Source organism: Martes martes (assembly GCF_963455335.1).
Source record: "Martes martes genome assembly, chromosome: 3".
Classification (NCBI taxonomy): Eukaryota; Metazoa; Chordata; class Mammalia; order Carnivora; family Mustelidae; genus Martes; species Martes martes.
In genome coordinates this window covers 56740780-56768217 of record NC_137890.1, presented here as the reverse complement: position 1 = coordinate 56768217, position 27438 = coordinate 56740780, and the positions used below count along the sequence as shown (strand labels likewise).

Genomic DNA, 27438 nt, shown 5'->3' with positions numbered 1-27438 from the left:
CACGATCTAACTGCACACCTAAAAATGGTTAAAATGGTAAATTCGATGTTGTATATTTCCCACAAGAAAAATTCATTTAAAAAAAAAGATTAAATAGCTAGATCTGAACTTGACTCCTTCTAACAAAATTAATTCTAGGTGGTTAAAAATTGGAGAGTAAAAAGAAACAGTAAAGCAACCAGGAAAAAAATTTTTGTAAAGCTGGCGTTCAAACCAAAGTCATCTAGCTTTAGAGTCCATTCTACATGCTGACAGTCGCTCACAAATTGCTATTTTATGGGGGAGAGTGCCCAAAGTGCTCTATATAGAGCGCCCTCACCATCATCAAATTGAGTTTCATGAGAGCGCGGTAATACCTCCTGGCCCGCGGGAATACACAGAATGCCCCAGGCCTGTCTGGCTGCGGAACGCAGAAAGGGCAAAGCCCAAGACGAGGTCAGAAGTCACCTAGCAAGCCTAAAAACTGCAGCAAGTTGTTCACTGCAGAGACAGTCACTCTCCAGAAGCTTCCGAGGGAGGCTGTATGTCACATGCGCTCGGGAAGCCACTTTTGGAGCCTGTAGTTTCGGGGGAAATGTTTGCTATGGAAAGGACGCAGAAAATAATCACACTTGTGTTTTAAGAAACCACATGCATACAGCAGAGAACAAACAAAATTACAGTTTTCCAAAATACCTCAGAGTTGAAAGCTTGCAAAAAGCCTCAAATCTTTCCTGCAGCTCTAAAATAGAGTCCAGAGGGAGGAAGGAGGGGGCAGGATCCCAGTTTTGAGGTCTCCCAGCAGCATCCAGACAGAAAAAGTCCCAGATCTAGAGAGCACATCTCTTCTTGGAGGTGGATCCAGAAGGGAGCTGGGAGGGACTGCACTAAACCGGAGAAAACCTCACCTCCTCACTCCGAGTGAGGAGTTTATAAAGGCGTCTTACATAAACAACTGCCCACCTTGTTTATTTTACCATCTCTCATATACTATATTAATTAGTACTTTCCCACCATTGTTCTGAATATCAGTTTTAACTGCCTTCAAAAAGGAAGGAAAGTCAAAATGCCCTTCTTGACCACGTAAAGCCTCAATGCTGAGTATAATTTCCATTTAACAAACAATGCAATCTCTTCCCCCCACCCAGTGTCTTACTGCACACCAAAGCCTAGCAGAGAGCAAGTGAAAGAGAGACAGAACCGACTGTTGGGTGCAGCTCTCATCAAACTGTGGGACTTCAGAGATATGGTAAACGTACCTTGGATTCTTACACATTGGGTCACTGAAAAGAAGACACATATTTAGATTTAGAAGATCCTGGGTTATGAAAGCCCAAAGTCCAACCTTGTTAAATCTCAATAATCAATGTCATTTTTTGATCCATTTGCTGAAGAAGTCGTCGTAATAAATCGTAATAACCTTCCATAATCTTGGAATCCAGGACCACAAGGGATATGCCCATTGATTTAACTTATAATCAACTGTCACTGGGTAGGAAGAGAACAATATTCCTGCCCCATCCATCTGCTTTCTACCCACCAATTATGCTCCAGGGATCCAAATCCTAGATAAGCTCTGAGACTTCCCATATGGCCATTACCATCAATTTTCAATAAGCATTCTCAGAGTGGGTGGTGTGAATATTGTAGGAAAGGAAAGAAAGTGGATGAAAGGAAAGAGGAGGGGAGGGAAAGGGTCGGGAGAACAGAAGAGAACAACAACAACAATAAAACTCAGAAAAGGACAGAACAGGACAGGATAGGACAGAATAGAAAAGGAAAAAAAGACCAGTTGCCCTATGATTCCAGGAATGAGGTCTGTGGACATCGCAGTGACCGTCCTCACAAGCTCCAAGGAACAGCTCTGTATCCTTCCCTTGCCCCAAACTCTCCCCTAGCCTTGCTCTCTTTCCCCAGCTTCACACCATCTCCACTTAACCCAATCCTGTCCATTCTTTAAAGGCCTGCTCAATCACCACCCACTAGGGGACAGCTCTGTGCCACCCAGCTTTGAGGGATGTCTGCCCTTCCTAACTTCTGCAGGGTGGCCCAGACACATGGCTCTTACTCAGAGTCCTTACCCTGAGGTTAGTGCCTGAGAGCTCCTCTAGCAAGTTGCACCCAGGAAAGAACACAGGACACACATTCCAACCTGCATTGCTCGCTTAACTAATTCATAGTCCTGGTCCTAGTTAGTCCCATTTTCCAGTCTCTCCCATCACATCTTATTCCAGTCCCAGAGACTCTGAAAGGCACAACCTATCCCCCACCTTACCAGGCAGAGACCTCCATGAGGTCTAGGGCTACCCTGATCACCCACAGGATGGGCCCTGAGGATGCTGGGAGGCATGGTGAGGACAGAATCAAAGTCACGTTAACTGCGTTTAAGGAAACCCAGTCAATCGCCCATGGACGTTTCAGCCAGCCACTTCCCATCATTTTCAGTCTTCTAGGAACCATGTGGCTGGAGACCTGAGTGGTGTTTGTTTCTGTTTTTGATTGACACAAAATGTATTTCCATGGGATTAGTATTAAAAAAAGTTAAAAATAAAAATAACAAACAAGGTGTAAAATAAATAAATAAATGAATAAATAAATAAAAGACAGAAAGGCTACAGATCCTGAGAAGACAGTGTTCATTGATCCTGTTCTGTTAATTGGGGAAAGGTGTCTTTTGCCCCCACAAAGGATTCTATTCCATCTCATCAGTTTGCTTTTCTGCTCGCTGATTTTGGCCCAGGTTCCACACCCCTCAGAACCTCTGAAACTTTGTTATAGGCCTTTTGTCATATGTTTTCCATAACCTACCGGGAAAAAGGTATTAAATAATGTTCTCGGGAAAAGTCCTCTGAGATATCTCTATTTACTTTCTAGCATTCAGGAATATTATTCAAATATATGAATTCTATTTAATGCAGAATGAATAAACGTCCCACAGACTACACAGTGAGGCTCATACTCCTCGTTAGCACCAGAGCCCGCGTGCCCAGTCCCCTCAAGGCCAGAGCCTGCTGGGCCCTGAGTCTTGCAAATGCCCCTCTGGAGGGCGCCTGGGTGACTCAGTTGGTTAAGCTTCTGCCTTCAGCTCAGGTCATGATCTCAGGGTCCTGGGATCAAATCCTGCACGGGTCTCCCTGCTCAGTGGGGAGTCTGCTTCTCCCTCTCTCTCTGCCCCTCTCCTGCCTCCTCTCCCTCCCCTTCTTCCTTCTCTTCTTCCCCCTTCCCTTTTCTCTTCCCATTCCCCCTGCTTCTGCTCTCTCTCAAGTAAATACATAAATTCCTTTAAAAAAAAATCTCAAAATATTACCTAAAAAAAAATAAGTGCCCCTCTACACAATTTACCAGGCATGATTCTCAGAGACCCTTGCTCACCTCCCTCCTGTGTCCCAATCCCCACCAGCCTCAGAGCCTCCCTTCCATCCCCTTCCAACAAGCAGCCCACATTTCTTAATAAGTTAAAGGCAGGTTTATCCAAATACATATGTATATGGTAGTAATTCAATATGTCCTCTGAACTGTGCTACTGTTTTTACTCTGGTTTTTACTGTCTTTGTTAGTGCGCTGGTGGCAAAGCAGCATAGATTGCAAATGGTCGGCCCAACCCTGTATTTCCCATTCTGATTTTGCAGAAGGTGAGGTTTTCAGAATGTATATAATGTATATATATAAATATGTATATTAGGTTATAGCAGAGATGCCTGCAATGGTAATTCAGGTCATGGAAATGGAGAAAAAGAGAAAATAATGTGGGTGCCTCAAGGATGTCACATGGGTCCAAAAACTACAAATGAAAAGGAAAAGCTAGAAAGAAGGAATTATATTTAGCTTTTCAAAATATGCTATTGTTGTAAGTGATCAACAGGCATCGACCATGTCTAGTCAGGAACAGCACTGGCAGTCTCCCGTGGAAAACATGCTGGACACTGCAGTGTGTGTGTGTGTGTGTGTGTGTGTGTATACACACTGCAATAAAGCACGGTGAACCGGGATTGAAAAAGAAGGAGAAGGGGGAGGAAAGATTGGGAAAACAGGCAGTGATCTAATAATTAATACAGTAAAACAATGGACAAAGTCCTGGGTTCTGCCTCCCATGTGCTCTGTGCCTTACATCATTCATTTCCTCCTCTGGGTCTCAACTTCCCCATCTGTTAAATAAGAATCTGATCTTACCTAAAATGCCATGATACTAAGCAAAAAGGAAGGAACAGAAGCAGTACCATCTCTTCTCATCACCTTAGTTCCCAGAAATATGTCGGGTTCTGCTTTCACCATGTTCATGTTTACAGACACAGAAGCACACAGATGCTTAAGACCAACAGGTCATCTGGGTGGGACTGAATCTTTCCAACTGGCCAAGAGATCACTATTATCAGTCCTACTTTTCCCAAGTAGTACCTTTAGAAGTAAATGACAGAACCAAAACCCAAACCTATGCCCAACCAACTCCAAATCGAAAGCTTTTCCATTTTACCATACTGTCTAAATAAAAGATGTATGAGGCATGTGGAAACTCCAAACCATTCCTCAAACTTTAATTTGAAGAACATTCATGAAGAAGTAAAGGAAAATACTACCCAGTAGTATTTATCTCATTTAGAATAAAACAGGAAGTCAGGATATTATGATCACTTTCATTTTCATTTTTGTTTATTGGGTTTCTTTTTTTTTTTTTTTTTGCATAAACTCTCTGATGGGGGTGGATAATAAAAGAAGACAAAGGAAAGCAAGGGTGGCTGTTTATTTGATATAATAACATAAGTCCTCCTTCCTCTCTGGTCTTTAAATTTAACTGAAACAAAGCCTCCACAAGAATTTTATTATGAACCACCATGCCATCCATGGTCACTATTAGAATCATGTGGACTGCGCTTCAGAAAGACCACCCAAGTCTGCACATGAAAAGGGCTAAAATGGCTGTAGTGAAAATCAAGTCTAATATTACACAATTTGTACATAATCTGTCATTATCAAGGTTGCCAGGCTTAAAATATAATTAAATAGAAACTAATCAACACACAAAGGAAGTGTTCTACTTCACAGCTCCTTGAATTACCCAAAAAATTGCTCAATACAGGACCACATGTTAAGCACAGTGGAAGACATAAAATGATGAAAGATTATTAAAACATCTTCTTACAAGTTCCACTTCCCAACAGCAGTTTAACTCAATTCAACCCATATTTATAAAATGTTCACTCTGTACCAGGAGCTGTCCAATAAGGATACTAAAATGATGGAGCCCAACTCGGCAGTGACTGCTTTAAGATTCATATCATGGGATGACCCCATCTTCAATAGGACACAGTATAGCCACTGCCACACTTCAGAAATGAAACTTTCCATCTTCTATAGATAGTTGTCATCCATCCATCCATCCATCCATCCATCCATCCATACATCCTTCATCTAATAGATTTTTTTGTGCCTGTGCTGGGCCTTAGAGATTTAAGGATGTAGAGATACTGTTCATGCTCTCAAGTATTCCCACTCCAGTAAAGAAAAGGAACCAAAACACAGAATGAACCATAAGAGCGAGCTGATTTTAAAACGTGTCCTTCACTGGTGAGCCATGTTCACAGCAGCCTTATTCACAACAGTCAAAAGGAGGAAGCAACCCAACCGTCCACCCACAGATAAATGGATAAATAAGATCTACATACTCTATCCATACAATGGAATATTATTCAACCTTAAAAAAGAAGTAAATTCTAACACAAGCTACAACTTGAATGAATCTTGAGGATGTTACACTAAGTGAAAAAGCCTGACACAAAAGTCAATTACCATATGATTTCACCTCTAGGAAGTAGAACTCATAGAAACAGAAAGTAGAATGGTGGTTGCAAGGGGCTGGGGGGATGGGAAAATGGAAAGTTACTGTTTAATGGGTACTGAGGTTAGTTTTTTGCAAGATGAAGAGAGCTCTGTGGATAAACATGGTGATGGTTGCACAATAATGGGAATGCGCTTAATGCCATGCAACTGTGCACTTCAAGATAGTTAAGACAGTAAATTTTATGTTCTATGTATTTTACCACAACTAAAAATCTAACACACACACACACACACAAAACAAAACCAAAAAACCCACATCCCTTGGTTCTATGGCACTCCTCCCCATCGAGAGTTGGGGTATATGTAACTCCCCCACACATGAGCAGGCCCTTGTGACCATCTCAATGAATATGGTGCTGCTAATGCAACTGTGTGTGACTTTCAAGGCCAGGCAGGTTCTGCCAGTCCTCTTGGGACAGTGGCTCTAGGATCTTCTGTCTATCATGGAAGAAGTCCTGCTACCTGAGGACGCCACGTGGAGAAATGAAGAGAGAGCGGTGCCCCAGGAGCTCCAACAGTGGGACTTTTCCCTGCCCCAGAACCAGACCGTGAGCCAAGGAACCTCTGAGATGAAGTGCCAACCACCCTAGGATGTTAATCACGTGAGACACCAGGCAGAACTCCCAAGATGTGCCCTCCAGATTCCCAAGCAAAATAAAATGATTGCTAATGTTCTAAACCACTATTTGGGGTGATTGGCAATAGAAAGCTGGAACACAGAAGTATGTAGAGGATGACGGTAGGGCAGTTTAGATGAGGGTAGTCCTAACTGGGACTGGGGGAGTCAGGGAACAGGAGACACTTAAGCTTAAACCATGCCAAGGGCATCACTGAGCATTTGGGCCAGGGAAAGGGCTGGCAAACAAACGGATAAAAGCACACCGCCATGGTTGCTGGTAATCGGGGGCATAGGGATAGAACCTGGTCAGAAGAAGCGCAATGTTGGAGATGAGGCTGAATAGATGCTCAAGGGTCTCTGCACACGTGACCCAGAGGCTGTGGGAGGTACTGAAGGTTTTTGAGTAAGAAAGTAACAGGAAGAGTTTCAGTGGTAGGAAGATTGTTGACCAAAATCAATCTGCTGGATGCAGCGTTCTATTCCACAAGTAAATTCTCCACAAGAAACTAGGGTTAAAATACATCTTGAAAAAGTAATTGATCTCTTCAGAGTCATTGGATTAAACTCACAATATTGTGATTCTGTCATCATAATACCACTAGATCATTCCAAAGGTGTTAATACTATTTTTCTTTTTTCTTCATCGTGGCTAAAACAGATTGTGTTCCCAATACAAGCTGCTGAATTCTAACTTTGCAAGGAGCTCTCCTCGCCTGCCTTGTCTCCTGGGACTTTCTCACAACAGAATCTCTCCATGGTCTTTGGATTCCCTGCAAGATTTTCCAACTCTCGACCAATTCAACCCATCATTTATGTCTTCTCATCAAAGAAAAATGAAAGAATACACTCCCCTGAAAATGGGAGATCTGTCGGTTGCAACAACCCAAGTCCTAAGGAGCAGAGAAGAGCTGGGAATGGGGGGAGATTGAAGGCATGCCAAAGCACTGTCGTTCTGAAACTAAGTTAAATGGGACCTGGCTAGGGGCATCTGGGTGGCTCAGTGGGTTAAAGCCTCTGCCTTTGGCTCAGGTCATGATCCCAGGGTCCTGGGATCGAGCCCCGCATCGGGCTCTCTGCTCAGCAGTGAGCCTGCTTCCACCTCTCTCTCTGTGTACTTGTGATCTCTCTCTCTGTCAAATAAATAAATAAAATCTTTAAAAAAAAAAATGGGACCTGGCTAGTTCTCAGTGCTTTCCTTAGTAAGGCACAGAACACATCCATTCTTTTTTTTTTTTTAAATTATTAACATATAATGTATTATTTGTTTCAGGGGTACAGAACACATCCATTCTTAAACTCCATACCAATCAAATCAAGCACCAGAGAACAGAAATGAAGGAAGGAAGCTCTTACAATGGAGTGTGTCCTATTTTTGCCACCAAATCTTAAAATCTCATATAAACTCACTCCTGCAGAAAATTTATTGCACGTTAAAAACAGAGACGTGGTAGTATAAATTATTTTCTGAGTCAAGAAAAGGGGGCAGGGCAGCAGGAGTGAAAAGGATGACAGGATTGGCACAATCACTAATGGAAGATGATGGCCTTAATTAAACATATCCCTGGAGGAAAGGGTTGACTTTGAACAAAAGCAAGTGACTCCAAGGATGAGTAGAGTTTTATAAAGGAAGCTAGAGATTGTGGACATTTTGCCTGGCTATTATTGAAAAGCTCACATTTTATAAACATTTTACTTAAAACTCTTAAACTGATCATGTATTTGTGGCTTTCCTCATCCTATAAAATATCTGCTTTTATTAAATACTTGCCTTCCCCTACCACTACCATTCTTAATGCCAAGGCTGCTATTCCGTCTGCACATTCTAATAACCGCAAGCATTATCTTTCACCAAGACTGTGCATTATTATTATTACGCCCCAGAAATTGCTCCCAAGATGAAGCAGGATTCCATTAAACACACCAGCTGATAGGTCCCAGCTCACATGGACTCGGCAGCCCTTCACCAGCTGCTCTTGCTGGAAGTATAATATAAAGCTCCATCTGAGATCTCTTGCTCAATTTCAGACTGGCATCTTTTAACTCCACTAAAAGCTTCCAGCCCTGCTTGCTCTGGGACACATGCCAGCGGGTTCAGCTATGACACCATGGGTATCTCTCCAAATGGTGCTTCCCAAAAGGCTCCAGCTCAACGAGCAGGATGATAGAATAACAGAGCCGCTTTACTGAGATAACTAATGGCAAACTTTTTACAAAAATGAAACCAAATGTAAAATGATCATAACGGTAAAGTCCAGCCTTACCACTGGTGCTCTTGAATGTTGCTGGAAACTTCTGCAGACTATGGAGGATGTTTAAATTACAAAGTAATTTTCTTAGCTTAATTCCTTGCATGCGTTAGTTGTAAATAAGCAAACGCTCTGAGAATTGCTAGTTCCCTTTCTATTTCCCATTCTTTAATTCTTTGACAGCTTCCCTGGGGTTTATTTAAAAATCTCGTTGTTTGAGTGGTACTGGTCACTCTAAGTCTTAGAGGACTCAACTTTCACAGTGGCAGGAATCCTCAGGAAGCCTTGCGGATACTGGAAATGCAACCCACTGACAAGAGTTCTGCAAGTTAATGCCTGCTGCTTGCAATGTCATCAGGATTTGCACTGATTTTTAATGAGCTTCTGCAGGCAAAACACTTGCAGATGCTTGTCTGTTAGAAAGATGCAAATCACACCCACCCAAACTAGAGAATTAAAAGCTATTTAATAGCTGATTTGATACAACAGTAAGTTATTTTATTGCCTTTGGAGAACTCTGGTGTCAGTGACTTAGTTAAGGGTATAATCTATTAACCAGCCAGGTGAATGGCCAACTGGTATTCAATCAACACAGAAGATACAGGATACTCTGCCTTGGGACAAACCACACAAATGAGAAGGTTCTTATTTGGATTTCAGTTTTTACAAGTTCTTCATTTCACAAAGGTTTCATCACAGGGTTTCTTGAAATAGCAACTTCTGTCCGCACATTCCACTTAATTCAATTTACTTGGGGCTGATTTACACACACACTTGCATAAATGTTTCTCTTACATAAAGTAGAATAATTCAATATTTCTTTTACGTTTGGAGTTCAATATCTGAAATGCAGACATCATTACTCTGTATCTTATCCACCTTTTAAATCCTTCTAGCTTCCAAGAGCATAGAGAAGGGGCTAGATGAACATCTGCAGGAACAACGCAAAGCTGGGGAACGCAAACTTCCCCAAGCAGCATCCTCAACCCCCTGATGAGTTTTCTACTCTATTATCATAATACATTGTAAAAAAAATACCAATTGTTTAAAAACCATTATCCTTACTGATTACCAGGAAGTTGCTAACTCCCTATATTCCTTGATTATACTGGGCTTTCTGTATCTTTAAAATATCAAAGGCATTCCAGTGTCAAATTTATTCAATTGTAAATACCGCTAACTGACATCTAATAGAAGATGTACTTTTTTACTGAGAACTCTAGTTAAAGCAATGCAGAGCTCCATCATCACTCACCTTTGTCAAAAGCTTTCTAACTAGCCCCTTACTCCAACATCTCCCCTCACCTAGTGCCACTAGGAATAACTTGTTAGGATGCCCATAGAAGCCTGTCACTCTTCCGCCCCATCTCCTTCATTCATCTCTTTTACTGTTTCCTATTGCCCCCACCCGAAGTCTAGACTTGTTTACACAGCCTTCAAGTGCCCCACACTCAGAACTGAACTCTGGAAGAGTCAGCTTCATCTGCCTTCATTCAGCGGGCATGGCATCCTACCCTGTGCTAGACAAAGCAAGCACTGGCTCTGAAGCCACTCAGAGCTACGTGGGAAGGACGGGTGTACGAACGGACACAGAAAATACTACTGGGGCACCTGCAGTGCACCTTCCACAGACTGGCAAGGGCCATTTGGCAGGTGGAGAAATCTCTGATTCACTCTACCCAAATGACACTGGAAGATCTTCTTTCTGGGCTAGGGAAAGGAGGATGGGAAGGCTGCTGGGTACAAGAAAATGGGCTCATACACAGCTCTACCACCCCAAAATGTCCTGGGTGCTGAGGTGCAAAACATGAAGAGAAGGATCTACTGAAGAGAAGGGGCACGGGTGGGCATGGCAGACCAACCCCAGTCCCTGTTCTCAGAGCCCACAATGTACCTTAAACTCAGTAAGAACTCAATGAATGTACCATATTTCTTAACCAAGAAAGATGGTGAGTTCCCCATATGCAATAAAGTAGCTCATATATTAGTTAATTATTTATCCAAGTCTCTGTAAAATGGGTAAAAAAGAAATAAGGGCTAATTGAGTATAGTTAGAACTAAAATTTAAATTCAATGAGAAGCACGGAAATGTCCAATTCCAAAGGCAAAATTCTCTATAAATAATAGGGCAAACAGCAAGTTCCTCCAGACGTTGTCCACAAAACTCACCATTGCCTCACGAAAACATGGTGGCTCATACATAGGTCACTTCACCACGACATAGCTCCATGTTCTGATTAACTACCTAATCAAGGTTTTACGACACTGTCCTTTGAGCCCCTTTGTTTCTGGTGGGGATTACACAGGCTCCCGATTTACTCTATACATTTCATTTTTTTTTCCTCAGGAATTAGCTGAACATAAATGCATACACCACATAACAATGAACATAGCACATCATCATTAGCATAAAAAAGAAAGAAAATAATATTCTTTTGTATTTTTGGTATAGCTGGAAATATATGCAAGAAACTGATGACACCAGTTCCCTGTGAGGAGGTGACCTGCATGGCTGGGGACAGACATGGGAAGGAGTTTGCCCTCTGGCCCCTCTTTCTGTCAAATTTGGAAACACATAAATGTACTACTGAGTCCAAATATCTTAACAACCAATATAGACAACAGAATTACATTATCTCCATTCATAATTTAAATTATTCCTGAGCCAAAAGTAAATTAAATGCACTCTTTCTCTTGAACGTATATTTAATCCAATATTAAAAGGATTATAATGCAATCCTGCTATTTTAGAAAATGTGTTACTGGCAGTAACACAAAGACTGAGTATGTGGGTGTAGAATTTAAGAAATGTCTCAACATAAGGATCTATTTTGGCTAAAATTCTCAGCACATGAAATCCACAAGGCTCACAATTTGGTCCATCTTCCAAAGGAAAAACAGTAGTAAAAGTCATGCCAATCCAACAGCCTTTTCATCCAAATGTTCACTTTCCTTTCTTCTGACTTCAAACACTGAGCTTTGTGTGTGATCTCTAAGAATAAATTACCCTGAAGATGATTTCTGTACTGAAGTAGCTTCTTTTTGTATAACTTTGCCATCTCCTAGCTTCGGTCTTGTAAACCCGCACCCTAACTTTCAGCCTGTACTGCTGAATAATTCATTCCTTAATGGATTTCCTGGAAATACTTTGGTCAGTGCCTCCAACACAACTTCTCAAACGAAAAGAAACCAGAAGAAATTGTTTAAATGAGAACTTAAGACATGAAGCTAGGGGCGCCTGGGTGGCTCAGTGGGTTAAGCCTCTGCCTTTGGCTCAGGTCATGGTCTCAGGATCCTGGGATCGAGCCCCGAATCAGGCTCTCTGCTTGGCAGGGAGCCTGCTTCCCCCTCTCTCTCTGCCTACTTGTGATCTCTCTCTCTGTCAAATAAATAAGATAAAAAAATCTTTAAAAAAAAAAAAAAAAGACATGAAGCTAAAGATCCCAGGAATCTGACAAGATCTTTCTAAAAATACTTGTAAACTAGGAACTACCATGTATATAGTAGTTATTATTTTACCTAATAGTAATAAAAGAGTAAAACCCACACAGGGAAAACACAACAGAGGGAAAGCTACAGAGGCAGGAAAATTCGACTTTAATAACAGAGGTCAACTCTAAGCCTCCTCAGGGGCAAAACTAGACAAGAAAACATGACTGACAAGGGAGAAAATGTACAGTCACAAGTGGAAAAAAATCCTTTCATGTTACTCAGGATACACTAAGTTTGTTGTTATTACTGTTTTGTTTTATATTAAACTTGGGCTTCAAAGAAAAGTCCACTGAGGAACTTCACGAAGGAGCTGGTACAGTATAATGTCAGTGTCCTCAACATCATCTCCTTGGTGAATGACAAAGATGACTCTGTACAACCATTTGCAGCAACCTTTCTTATAAATTGAACAAAATTCAGTGCAGTCAAACACAAAGAGCAATTTTGCTATGTACCAGGCTTTGCTAAAATTCGAAGTAGCTGTAATTTCATCTATGTGAACACACACGTACGTAGCTCACATAACACACTGAGGGCATCACTACCAGGGCAGAAAGCTTCTCAAAGTTAAGACCTGTGTCTGATTTCTCTTTGTGTCCAAGTGTCTAGTAAGACCCAGTGCTCAGCAAACTCTTAAAAACATTTACTGAATGAATGAACCAACAAACAAATGCAAAATGAGGGTATGATACCCCATCATGATGAAAAAAAGATTCTGGGGCCTATCTTGGATGAGAGATTTTATTGTTCTTCAGGAACTTTCTTTCTAAAAGCTATCATTCTCTATGGAGAATCTGAGTAAATAAGTAGAGACAAAAAGACAGCTTAATGGCAGAGAAAAGGCCTGGCATGTGTCTTTCAAAGAGAAAAGTTAGGGAAGAACCGGTGATGTCCAAGATCATGAGACCTTCAGGGGGCTTGAGGTGGGGACCTGCCCCATAGAAGTCTTGCTCTGGGTCACGCAGCTGCTTCTCTCAGCCGCCCTAAGTAGCAAACAGGACTACACAGCTCAGATGACCCTTATGAGCTCCCACTTCAAATGTGCAGTCTCTAGCTCACAAAAACACAATGTTGGAAGGGACCACACTGATGAACCAACATCCTGATTTTACAAAAGGAAAAAGGGAGTTTCAGACAAATGAAGTGACTTGCCCACACAGCTAGTAAGTAACTGGTCCGGGATGAGAACCAAGATCTCCGGGACCCGGGTCCAAAGTTGTGTCTAATTCGCCACACTCCCCTGCCTGAAATGAAAGGCTGACTCGCCGACTATTCCCATCCAAAGCATCCAAGTATAAACAACCAGAAACACATTTGTAGTCAGCCAGAGAAGCCCGCCCACAGAGCTGTTCACCTGACACAGACGGCCAGTTCAGTTCAAAACTGAACACTGTGGGGGCGCCTGGGTGGCTCAGTGGGTTAAGCCTCTGCCTTCGGCTCAGGTCATGATCTCAGGGTCCTGGGATCGACCCCCACATCGGGCTCTCTGCTCAGCAGGGAGCCTGCTTCCACCTCTCTCTCTGCCTGTCTCTCTGCCTACTTGTGAGCTCTCTCTCTGTCAAATAAATAAATAAAATCTTAAAAAAAAAAACAAAAACTGAACACTGTGTTATGCCACTGCTGAAAAACACAAATTAAAAATATTTAAGATCAATTACCTTCACAGAGAAAACAGGAAATATATTCTGGGCTACTTAAAAAAAAAATGAAATTTCACTCCTGTTCTTCAGTATGATACTACTTAAAGTTCTCTGGAAAAAATCTAGGAGTAAGTGACTCAAGAAGTTACACTTACTTTCATTTTTGGAAATGCATAAAATAATAAACATCAGTATCCACTGCCACTAGGTGCTGGCATCCCACCACACTGTCATTATTATTATTATACTTTTTTTTTTTTTTTTTGCATATCAGGCTTACAACCAAGGACTGGAGTGACAGATACTCTCATCTGAAGAACAGAGGAAAAGCCATCTGTCAGATGACAGTTCTGTTTTAAGCTTATTTTGATAGCAAATAAATGATTTTTTTATGGTGCTGTAGTCTCAAAACCTAGTTTCAAGGGCTCTGTCTCTGTTTTGTGCCATTTGCTTTCAAGTTTTATTTGGAAGTTGGTCTTGTGCCCAGGTAGACTCATCTGGGAAGAGAGAGTTCTGACATCAGGGCATGGGACTCGTACTGTTCCAATTCGCTAAATAAAGCCAGTTCCCTTATCTGCAAAAGTGAAACTCACTCCAGGATATTTTTCTTTTTCCAACACACCATTCCTCTGCCAAATGTGTTACCACAACTTAATTCTCAGTCTCTTGTTTGCATTTCCAAGAAATGATGTTTAATTACTCTAGGAGGGAAATGTAAGGCAGCTACTCAAACTGTTTACAAACCCTAAGTACAAGAGTTGCCTTATGGGGGGCACAGAGGGTGGGAGAGGCAGAGAGGTCCCAGGAGCAGCTCTGCATCTCTGCTGATGGGTTTTCCTCACCAACACTCAGAATATAAAACTTCAGGGAAATGTTTCCATCAAACCTTTAATAATAGTAAGTGATTTCTTAAGACGACCCACACAGAATACCATAGTTGGGCATGTGCTGGAAGAAAATATAATCGAAAAATATCCATTCTTGGGACCAAAAACATTCCTGAAACTCTCGCGCTCGAAATCTCTTTTATTCTGAGAAACAATAACACAAAAGCAGGTCCCGGGACATATTAGCGAGGAAGGCTGGGACGACTGAAAGATTAAAGCTGGGCTCTTACAAGGTGAAAATTGCTACAGTTGCATCTTACACCCCTCAGCCACAGAAGCAGTGTTTTTACCAATAAGAACTAAATCATCAGAGCAAGAACTCAGGCTCGCTGCTACGCAGTGAACTAACTGGTGTAGACGTGGGACCAGCATAGCCCTAAAGAGAACAGCACCCTGACAATTAAATTTATAAGGACATGTGGCCACGGAATGAGGTCAGCGTCCCAGAGGCCCAAATGCCAGACAGTAATTCTGAACTGGTTTTCTACATTATAATACAACTCCAACAGGATGTTCTGAGTCACTGTCATCTCTTCTCGGGACAGAATGTTTTGATACCGCATGGGATATACAACTGAGTAAGTCCACCTTGTGTCATTATTCATCTTGAATGTCCTAATACCCTTCCTCTGAGTTTGGCAGCCCCCACCAGAGAGTGTTAATGCAATATTATACAAGGAAGCTGAAACAAGAAGACTCCACCAATTGCTCATTTTCAAAGGAAAAAGAAAAAAGCCATTCAGAAAACATGACTCAAGGTAAGATTCTAGATGTGATTGGGAAATGGCATCTATCACTAGAGATCAGATTTTATTAAGACTTTCTTAAATGTTTCCTTAGTCGTGGACGTTCTTCCCTCTAAGAACAGTTCGGTTATCTAGTCTTTAATGAATTCAACATTCTTTTAAAGGGTTTTTTTTTTTTTTTTAATTTTAGAGGTGGGGGGGAGAGCAAGGGAGGAGCAGAGGGAGAGGGACAAGCAGACTCTGCAATGAATGGGGAGTCCAAAGTAGGACTTGAGCTCACAACCCTGAGAACACGACCTGAGCCAAAACCAAGAGTCAGATGCTTAACCAACTGAGCCAGCCAGGCGCCCCATGAATTCAACATTTAAAAAAAAAAAGTTTTCTGTAATGTCCATTGACAGATGAATGGATAAAGAGGATGTGGTATAGATATATACAATGGAATGTTACTCAGCCATCAAAAAGAATGAAATCCTGCCATTTGCATGACGTGGATGGAACTAGAGGGTATTATGCTAAGCAAAATAAGTCAATCAGAGAAAGACAAATACTGTATGATTTCACTCAGATATGGAGTTTAAGGAACAAAACCGATGAACATAGGGGAAGGGAAGGAAAAATAAAACAAGACAAAAACAAAGAGGGAGGGGGCACCTGGGTGGCTCAGTTGGTTAAGTGACTGCCTTCAGCTCAGGTCATGATCCCGGACTCCCGGGGTCGGGTCCCGCATCGGGCTCCCATCCCCGTGGGGAGTCTGCTTCTCCCTCTGACCTTCTCCCCTGGCATGCTCTCTCTTACTCACTCTCTCTCTCTCAAATAAATAAAATCTTAAAAAACAAAGCAAAACAAACAAACAAACAAAAAAACAAAACAAAGAGGGAGGCAAATCATAAAAGACTCTTAACTATAGGAAACAAACTGAGGATTGCTGGAGGGGGGAGGTGGGGTAACTGGGTGATGAGTGTTAAGGAAGGCACTTGATCTAATGAGCACTGGGAACTGATGAATCCCTAAATTCTACCCCTGAAACTAATGATACACTATATCATTATATACACTATATCACTATATGCTACCTAAATTCAGTTTAAATTAAAAGAAGTTTTTAAGAAGCCAGTCTACTTTTAGAGACCTCTAAAGTAGGGATGAAGGGAGACCTCCCTCACCTGTGCTATCCCAGCATTCTGCGTTCTCATGTTTTATAGCTTGTCACATTTGTAGTTAATTCCGTTATGCCCTTGCTTTTGGTATGCTTGCAAGATTTAGGAGAAAAAAATCCTTGCCCGCCTTGTTTTCCACTGCACTCCAGTGCTGAGAATAGTGCCAGCAAATAAGAAATTATTTGTTGGGGAAAAAAAATGTTCTCTGTACTAGGATTTGTTTGGCAGATATTTTCGACTTAAGTTTTATGATTTTGTTCATGTATCATCTCTAAACTCTTTTTATATTCTTCTTCTAGTCTTTCCCTGACAATTTCACCTCTCTGGAACCAGACAAAAGGACTCCAGAATTCAGAGATTGCTAACCATCGCACCACACCACTACCTCAAAAGGCATAATTAATAAAGGCAGCATCACCAGATTAAAACGCACATAATGTGGCTCACCAAGAAAGGGTAGGCTGTATTTATGAAACAAAACAAACTGCTAATGTTTTTAATGCTGAAAAAGAATGTGTTGGCATGAAGCCATTTCAAAAACCTGAGTGGGAAGTAGGAATTCAGAAGACATTTAGGAACATATCGGACTTGAGTAATCAATACTATGGTCACCTGACTTACCTTGCGTCTATAGAAATGCCTTCAACTACAAGTCACAAAGAACCTATTTCAAAATGGCTTAAGCCAGGCCCTGTGTCAGAACCAATTAAATCAGATTCTCTGTGAGCACAGCCCAAGCATCTGAATTTAAAGCTCTCAGCAATTCTAAGGAAGAGCCAGGGTTGGGAAATCAAAACTCTGGCAAATCATGTTTTAGACCACTTACGTAAAGCAATGGAAGGGAGAGGCCTGAGCAAAGCTGGGTTTTATTACCAAGGGAAAAATGACTGGGATGGGGGAGAGTGATGGCTAAAGCAGAAGGAGCAGAAAGAGGTAACTAAAAATATAGAGGCTGATGGTTTTATTTAAAGGAAACCAAAAATCTGGTAATACCTATTATGACAATCTAAAACAGATTACAATGTAATCTATTTGTCATCTACAAACCTGTAATGTACCAATTACAGGTTTCTACAGTTTTTCATTGGCTTTCACTAAACTATGCCACCTGTCACTGTACATATATACATATCCATTCCACCAGGAACATTTATAATTACTTAATCATTCCATCATATGATTTCAATAGGTCAAAATGAAAGTGATTTCTTTAAATTTTGGTTCTTCAATAATTGACCAAGTACATCAACAACAAACTATATTGCCTGGGAGGTGAGTAGGATATATCACTGGCTTTCAACAATTTACATGATCTACCAAGTTATACGCATACACATATACTTACCCAGGGAGCCTCAGAAACAATCACCGCATTGTGTGATTTCAAGAGATCAAAATGAAAGTGTTTTCCTTAAATTTCGGTTCTTAACTGACCAAATGCATGAACAACAGAATACACAGCCTTGAAGATAAGTAAGGGAACAGTTCTGTTATCTTCAAAACACTTAAGTGTTTTCTTGGAAGTCATCTGCCCATCTAACAAGACCTGCACACGTAGTACAGAATTTTCCTTCTTCTATGATTTTGCGTTGAAAAAAACTAAAACTAAGCCTGCTTAAAATGAACAGCTCCATCCGTATTTTGGCTACTGTGGACATTGTTGCTATAAACATTGGGGTGGGGGACCTGGGTGGCTCAGTGGGTTAAGCCTCTGCCTTCGGCTCACGTCATGATCTCAGGGTTCTGGGATCGAGCCCTGCATCGGGCTCTCTGCTCAGCAGGAAGCCTGCTTCCCCCTCTGCCTGCCTCTCTGCCTAATTGTGATCTCTCTGTCAAATAAATAAATAAAACCTTAAAAAAAAAATTGAGGGGCAGGTGCTCCTTTGGATCACTATGTTTGTATCGTTTGGATAAATACCTAGTCGTGCAATTGCTGGGTGGTAGCGTAGCTCTCTTCTTAACTTTCTGAGGATCCTCCACACTGTTTTCCAGAGTCCCTGTACCAGATGGGCACTGGTGTTGCATGTAACAACCGATGAACCAACAGCAACACATGAATCATGAAACTCTACCTCTGAAACTAATAATATTCTACACGTTAACTAACTGAATTTAAATTAAAAAAAAAAATAAACAGCTCCAGTATGTGAGCTATCCATCTTCCCCAGAAAACACAAAGGTGAAAATCGAGTAGTTTTCAGACTGATCAAACGGGTCTTATGCCAAGAGGGGGATGCCTCAAAATCAACACCTACAAGCCCATCTCTCTAAAGAAGTGGGAGTTTCAACAAAACTGTGAGCTCTTTTTAGGAATTTACACTTGGAGCCCATAATATAACAAGCCCAATACCAAAGCATTATGGTATAGCAAGTTCTTTCTTGCTTACATATATTTAAAACTGTGAGACAAAAAGATAAAACTCTATGAAGTTATTTTGCTCATTAATATGTTCAAACCTTAATAAATATGCATATAAAATATACATGTTTATTGAAGGTACTCCCTTTAAAACGCAGGGTCTGCCTTCGTCTCTGGTCACGATCCCAGGGTATATACTGAGCCTCCTACTACTTAATGCCACAGACTACCATGGCAAATGAGGCCCTTGTACCTTTACTTCAGTAAGCCCTTGATCAGTGCCCAACAATAAAAATATGGTAAGCCACTTATGTAATTTTAAATTTTCAAGTAACCACATTTTTAAAAAAGGTAAAACTAAAAAAAGGTAAAACTATTTTAATAATATATTTTACTTAATCTAACATAACCAAACTGTTACCATTTCAACATGTATTCAATATTTTTCTAATACTGAGTATTCAAAATCTGGTGTATATTTTACATATATAGTACATCTCGATTTGGATGCTGAATTCCTCCTGAAAATACTTGATCATAAAATTAGCAGTTGAAAAAGTAAAGTCACATACTCAAGTTCTCTAATCATGGATTGGAATATCAGTTTTAAAGTTTAAATTAAAATTAATTTAAATTAAATTAAAACCAATTCCTCATTTGTATCACCACATCTGAAGTGCTTTTTAGCCAAATGGGTTATGGGAGCTACTACTGCACAGCTCTGGTTATGGGAGCACGATGGTGCCGGGAATGTCACACACGTGTTCTCCAGAAGGTCTGGTCCATACACCAGCCCTCCTATGTCCCCAAGAGCCCAAGGAAAGGAGCTGTGTAGCTGAGTCCAAATAAGTCTCACTCCAGTGTGGGCAGGCTGAGAAAGTCTGGCTCTCCCGAGTCTAAATAAATGTTGTCTTGGAAGACCCGTGGAGGACCTCACTAGGTGACAAGTGCCAAGCCTGGCTCTCAGATGCAAACTCGACTGAGGACATGAGAGCCAGAATCTTATTCTAAAGCTTCCCAAACCAAGGATATCCCAATCAAGAGCAAAAATCTAAGCATCCTGGACTCTACACCTCTAGAGCTGTTTCAAACTTTGGTTGTTAAAACTGTCTCCCAAATAACATTTTGAAGTTATGCCATCTCTTAAATAGGTATATTAACAGGATTAGCAAATTACACTCTATGTCATTTTCCTAATACATTTCCAGATCCTGCATGCCTAAATGTCCCAGTGTAATGGTTGGTGCAAATCAAATCAGATGAACACCTATCTAAAAAGATATTGTTATCACTTCTGGGGAGGGAGGTGTGGGTGAAGAGATTAATAAAATTTCATAGTTTTTTAAAGAAAAAATATAAATAGAGTGACCATCTTTTTTTTTTCTCAAATTAAAAAAAAAAAAACAGGATTGTATGGTCTGAAGTAGGCTGGATAAATCAGTATTACCCTAGGAAAGCTGACTTTGAACAAAAATAAGGTAGAAAAAATAAAGAACTGGATACAATTAAGTGTTAAAAACAAGGTTTAAATGATTAACTTCTATAGCCATCCAAAGGGAGTAATGATTTTGGATTATCATTTCAAACTCTCTCCCAAATAATGCACCAGAATTAAAAGGCCTACGAGGTAAGCATTCCACTTCCTCCTCTTTTTCTTTTGTTTGATTTGACAATGGAGGCCATGAACAGTAAAAAAGAGAAGAGCAAGGAAACGAAGGCAATAGCTCGCAGATGTCTTGATGACTACAGCTCGTACAATACAAACACAACCTTTTCTCCTTTCTTCATACATCTTCCTTCTAAATGGACACTTACTTTAGCTGTCAAGAGGGTCCTTAGGTAGCTGTGTGTATGCTCAACAGCAGACAGTCAGATCACCTTCTCCCTCCTCTGGATTATTTCCCATTCATTCTCCTGACCTACCACTCCCTCCCCACCTATGATGGGGTCTATGATCTAGGCCACCGATGATGGGCTAGATCTGGTCCCCTCCCCACCTAAGCTCAGAGCCCTCAACCACTCCTACAGTGGACTCACCATTCTTTCAGTTTCTGGTTAGAGATAGTTTTAAAAATTATTTAAATATTGTCTGTTACCCCCTAGGCTGTGAGCTCCTTGAGATAGGGACCACGTCTGTTGTGTTCAACATGTAAGCACATCTCCTAGCACAAAAATCCTCTACCCAGTAGGTGTTCAATAAGTCTTTCTGATTGGATGAATTAACTAGCCACTTGGTTAGTTAATCTGAGACCCCCTTCTCATTCTGAAATTCTAGAACTCTAGACCTTCCTTAAGGGAACTCTTTCCCTTTCAAATAAAGAGCAAAGATGAGTCATCAAGTGTTTATAAAAATACGTGATTTCTTTCCTTGTACCCTTGTTGCCAGCTTTCTCAAAATGTAGTTTTTCTTCATAGGGACCACGCAGGAGACAAAGTGGTCCCCAAACTTGGAGAAAACTGATGTTCAGTTCTTTTTTTTTTTTTTCCAATGATTTTATTTATTGGGGCGTCTGGGTGGCTCAGTGGGTTAAGCCTCTGCCTTCGGCTCAGGTCATGATCTCAGGGTCCTGGGATCGAGCCCCACATCGGGCTCTCTGCTCAGCGGGGAGCCTGCTTCTCTCTCTCTCTGCCTGCCTCTCTGCCTACTTGTGATTTCTCTGTCAAATAAATAAATGAAATCTTTAAAAAAAAGAAAAGATTTTATTTATTTATTTGACAGACAAGAGATCACAAGTAGGCAGAGAGGCAGGCAGAGAGAGAGAGAGAGGAAGCAGGCTCCCCACCGAGCAGAGAGCCCAATGTGGGACTTGATCCCAAGAACCCGAGATCATGACCTGAGCCGAAGGTAGAGGCTTAACCCACTGAGCCACCCAGGTGCCCTGATGTTCAGGTCTTGTTAGCAAAACCATCACCCTCTAAGGATGAGGAATGGAGAGGTTTTGTCCAAGGCAACAGCCCTGGAACTCCACCCCAGAATAACGTCACGAAATGGGGCCTTGGGCCTCACACTCGTGGCCACACAAGGAACATGTGAAGGGCCAGACCTCAGCAGATGAAGTAGATTGAGGTAGCCCTCCATGTCCATTCTATGCAGGAATTACCGACCCCATTTTAAAGTATGATGACAAGTTAAAGGTCATGAACAACTAACCTCAAGTCTCTGTGGATGTTAAGAAATGATTAGGAAGAGGCTGCTTCCACCTGGTTCACTCAACTGGTTCATTCAGTTCAGACCATACAATTACACGCCGCACACTTCCCCTTCATGAGATGAGCAAGTGGGGGAAAGCCAAGTTTCTAGAAAAGGATTATCGTTTTCTGACCATTTTGCTTAAAAGAGGGATGTATACGGTGCATTTACTTTCCCAAAGAATTAAAGAAAATAAAAGTATGTTCATCAAATGCTTATTATGAAAAGAATTTATAGCACTCTATGAAGCATTTATTTCTTTTTCCAGAATTTACTCCAATTGTGTCTTATGGTCTTTCCCTCAAACTAAGTAGAAATAAAAGTCAAAGTTACCCCAAATGACACAAGACATTATCAGTGGAAAATATGATCAGCCATAGACACAACAATGTGTAAGTCTCTTTTTAATTCCAAAGCAAATCAGCTGTCCTGATGAGAGTACCGTCTTCCCTTTCTTCCCTCTCAGTTTGCACCACATCTGGAAAAGACATGGGGACGTGCCTGCACTTTTCTTCTGCCCTGTGACTGCTGTTAATGCAAGACATCAGGAAACAAAACTGGATTTGGACTAGGGGAAATAAATGTCCACCAGGCCCCAAGTTCTGGTCACTCTGGAAAGGCATCCATGACCTATGACCCCCCCTTCACAAATCCCTGTTTTGATTAATTGTACGGTGGGGTCACAGTGCATCCAATGGCAACTCCTAGCCCAGCCTTTGATCTCAGAGTGACCCATCCATCACCTTTCAGCTCTGGCTATAAAACCAGTATCTCATGGAGAAGGAAGTCAAGACTGCCCTACAAGCAGAGAAAATACCCCGCTTCAAAAGTAATTGGTAATTATTAATAGTATTAGAACTAAACAGGTGCGACTGGGTGGCTCAGCCTGGTGAGCAGCTGACTCTTGATTTTGGCTCAGGTTATGATCTCAGGATCACGGGATCAAGCCCCACATAGGGCTCTGAGCTCAACAGGGAGTCGGCTTGAGATTCTCTCGCTCCCTCTGCACTTCCCTGCACTCCTGCCGCTTGCGCATGCGTGTTCTCACTTTCTCTCTCTAAAATAAATAAATAATTTTTTTAAAAGGAGGGGAAAGGAAATAAAGAGATGTACTTAGTGCCAGAGATCCTTCTCCCAGAGCTGAAGATCATCACAGGGAGAACCTCACCTCTCCATTAACTGTCTCTGCCCTTCCCTACACCACCCCTCACTTGTATGAAAGCTGTCCTACTGGTTGGAAGGCAATAATGACGGTTACCTCTCTAAGGTGTCTTGGGTCCCAACATCTTATATAATGCTGTACATGGTATCAGCAAACTGGTATCATAATTTAAATGTTTTGCATGGAGAGTAGAAATATTTCAAGGGAGGGGCTGGTTATCTCCAACAGAAAATACCTAACGCTAAAGATGTTAATGAACAGTCTCGGTCTCAACCCCAGGGTTGCAACAGCTTGTACCTTCCTTTACCTGGGCATCTTTTCGGAATCCAGGCAGCATCTGCACACTCCACACACGCAGTCAGCTAAAACCAACTGAAATATGCATTATTTCTCTCAACTATTTCCACTGAAGTGCAGTCGTGTGTATGTGTATGCATGTGTGTTGCTGCTGAGTGTACGGGATGGTCAGTGTATGAAGGATCTTCTTCTGGTTACTTAAGAATATATAGAAATAGGGACGCCTGGGTGGCTCAGTTGGTTAAGCGGCTGCCTTCGGCCCGGGTCATGATCCCAGGGTCCTGGGATTGAGTCCCACATCGGGCTCCTTGCTCAGCAGGGAGCCTGCTTCTCCCTCTGCCTCTGCCTGCCTCTCTGCCTACTTGTGATCTCTGTCTGTCAAATAAATAAGTAAAATCTTTAAAAAAAAAAAAAAAAAAGAATGCTTGTCATTATGTTAGACTCACAGGGAAAATCCAAGATAATCCCCCCACCTCAAGATCCTTCATTCAATCACATTTGCAGACTCCTTTCTGCCATGTAAGGAAATGTATTCACAGGTTACAGGGATCAGGACTTGGACATCTGTTGGGGGTGGGGAAAGTTTTTTTGACCTACAACACTAATGAATTACATTTTAAGTAACTGAAAATGGAAAAGCCTTTGGAAATTGGGGTTTTCATTTAAAAAATATATATCTATATACACATATATATGTGTGTGTATATATATATATAATATATAAAATCAGCCTACTAACGGATCAAATTGGATTGAAGTCGTTCTGTTTCGATATTTTCATTACATAAACTTGGTTACCCCAAACTCTTTCTCTGCCTTGGTTACTCCACCCCTAAAAACTGGATTGTCCTATTAGACCCAGAAACACGGAGTGGGGCCTGTCTAATGGAATGTCTCGTAACATTTTCTGTATTTAGACAGATATCCATTTCTTACATTCCTGGAGTCACACAGCAGAAAACCTCGATTATCAAGACAAATCTCAAATCCCCGAGGTAAGCCAAAATGGCAAATGGCAAGCCACTGTAGATGTCACTCCACAAATATTTACATCTGAATATCTGCTAAGCACATGGCTTAGCACAGACACTAAGGGGACGGCCTAAGATAACAGAGGAATATGGCCATGAGAGGACAGGAAAGACACAGAGCGGGGAAAAAGTTAAAATATGGCAAATGCCACACCAGAAATACAAGAGCAATGCTTTGGAGTCTGAGCTGAGACAGGTCATCAAAGACAATGACATCACAGTAGAGGGGGCCCGTGGGCTTGGTTTAAAACATACACAGAACTTTATATCAACCTCTCCAAGGAGAAGAAATAAAATGGATTGTGATCTCAGGGCAAGAAAATCCTCACTCAGAATCTACTTATCACTCATGCATATTAAGTTTCCAAATAAAATAGCTTTGTTTTTAATTATAAAAAATTTTAATCTTTGTTTAAAAAAAAAAGTCCCAGTTTATAGAAAAGCACAAAAACAAATATCCTTCCTAAATCCCACCAGTCACAAAAAGGTACCCACTCATCCAGACATCTCTCTTTAAAACTATAAACAAAAGATGCATCCTTCCAAGAGATCTGGGATTTCTTGGTTCACCACAAAAATGAATGCAGCAATGTGAGACAGGGGAGCAAGGAAATGCTATTATAAATATCACCAGTGAAGGGAGCAAAAACTGACAACTGACAAGGAGGAAGGATACCAAAAAGTGATAAAATCAGGACTATGCTCTGAGGAGGTCTGTCACACTGGAGTTTTGTGTAACCGAGAGCAAAGATTTCAACACTTCATAGCAAAGGGCAACTATGTATTGGGCCACAAACACTGATGATCAGAAGATAATGAGGCAGAGGAGCAAACTGAGAAAACGTTAAAGTAGGTTCTACAACATCAATTTAGACCTCAGAAGGTAAAGTATTTCAGAATGACTGCTACCAAAAAACTGTTAAAATTAGAATTGGGGAACTTAAAGGAATATTTCAATTACCTGAAAAGTTAAACCATCCTGAACTCCTTTCTTCTTCAGCAGCTGGGAGAAAGTTCTGCTCTGCAGCTTAGCAACTCAGTTCCTTCCCACTCACGGCTTCCCCATTAACTCTGCTGTGTGACTCTGGAGAAGTCACTTCACGTCTCTGAGTCTCCACTTCCTCCAGTGAGGCTAAGGGTTGAACTAGATCAAATCTCCTCATTTCAACATCTTCTATTTTATAAGGAATGGTCCCTAGTGAGCCTAAAATAAGAATTCCAATCACATCTCTCAGTCATCATCACAAATTACAGCTTGGGTGTTGGCCTTATGACCAGAAATGTAACATTTTTAGACAGCAAAGAAACTCAATGAAAAGAGAAAACTAAAAATCAAAACTATTCAAATCTCTCCACAAGGAATTTATCACATGAAGAAATACTCGACTCCCCCTATCAGGATGTTTAGAAATCCCAGTCAAGAACGCCCAGTAAAAATATTTACAGGCACATGAGGAGAAAAAAATATGCTATGATTTTTAAGAAAAAGGAGGGGGCGGGTATAGAAAGGAATGGGAGGAGGAGAAAGTAGAGAAGGAGGAGTTTTTTCCTCTCCCTCAGTACACAGAGTGTGAAGTCTCTAAACAGAAAAGACTTCACAATTTCTGTACCTCTGCTCTCGAAGCACATAAGCATGTTTCCAAGTGGAGAGCAATGGATAAAAAGCACAAGACTGCCGTAAAATAAATACATAAAGTAGCATGGAAAGAACACATTATTGTTCAAGAGTCAGGAAGCTCTGGAGCCCAGCCCAGGAAAACATTCTTTAACCTAAGGTGTGCCCTTCCAAGTCTTGGTCTATTTGTTTATAAAGGACTCAGAGAGATAATTCCAGACAATGTGTTTTAATGTCAACCCAACTTTTCTTGGAGAAAAACTGTTTTAAATTCAGGATAGTTAAGATTTGGAAGGGGTAGGTGAAGATCACTCTTTCAATACACTTCTCAGGCCTGCCCTGTGCTGACTAGATTATCTCTCCCGACTTAGGACTTAACGGGTCAACTTCTTGAGGAACCAGCACCATGACCTAATTGCCTGCCACTCAACCCAACATTTTTCTCATCCATCTGAGTTTTTCCTCACACCTCAGCTGATATCCAGTATGGCCCAGAACATTCCTATTTGCACCTTTCCCTCTCATCTGTGCATTGGGACTAAAAGTGTTTGCCTATTGCTAATTTGACAATGGTCGGCACATTGTCTGGCTCCTCAGAGTCAGGGCTGAAAACTGTGGACAGTGCTGTGATGAGATGAAAATACTTATGCTCTAAGTGCACCTAGCTCAAAGCACATCACAAATTCCCACCAGACCGTTCTGGTGCAGCTCAGTCCTTGGATCGTGAAAAAAAGGAGAAAAAGAGAAATCTTGGAGGAAGTCAGAGGCTGAAGGCAGAACCAGACCAACAAGATTCAAGCAACAACTATTGCTCTGTTCCAGCAATAGTTCATACTTATACAATATCAGGAGGGAGAAAAGGCAGACAAATTTAACTCATGCATATGGGAAATACATGCAACACAAAAAAATTCATGAGAGTTAGATTCAAAATTCAAATAAATAACCAATAATTTTTTAGTACAATTATGTCCTAAATATTGCATGGGAGATACACTAAAACATTATTTCTTATTTATCTGAAATTCATATTTAACTCTTGCACAGGAGATACCTATACCAAAAAGAAATCATTTTTTATGTGAAATTCAAATGTCATGTAGTTTTTTAAAAGATTTTTATTTATTTATGTACTTATTTGAGAGAGAGAGACAGAGACAGAGAGAGTCTTAAGCAGACC

The 27438-nt window shown here is 41.1% G+C and overlaps 1 protein-coding gene across 4 annotated transcripts in view; it reads right to left on the bottom strand.

Annotated features, from left to right (window-relative positions):
- Positions 1-27438, bottom strand: part of LRCH1 (leucine rich repeats and calponin homology domain containing 1) — a 195538-nt gene that overhangs the window by 119028 nt on the left and 49072 nt on the right. The window lies entirely within an intron of this gene.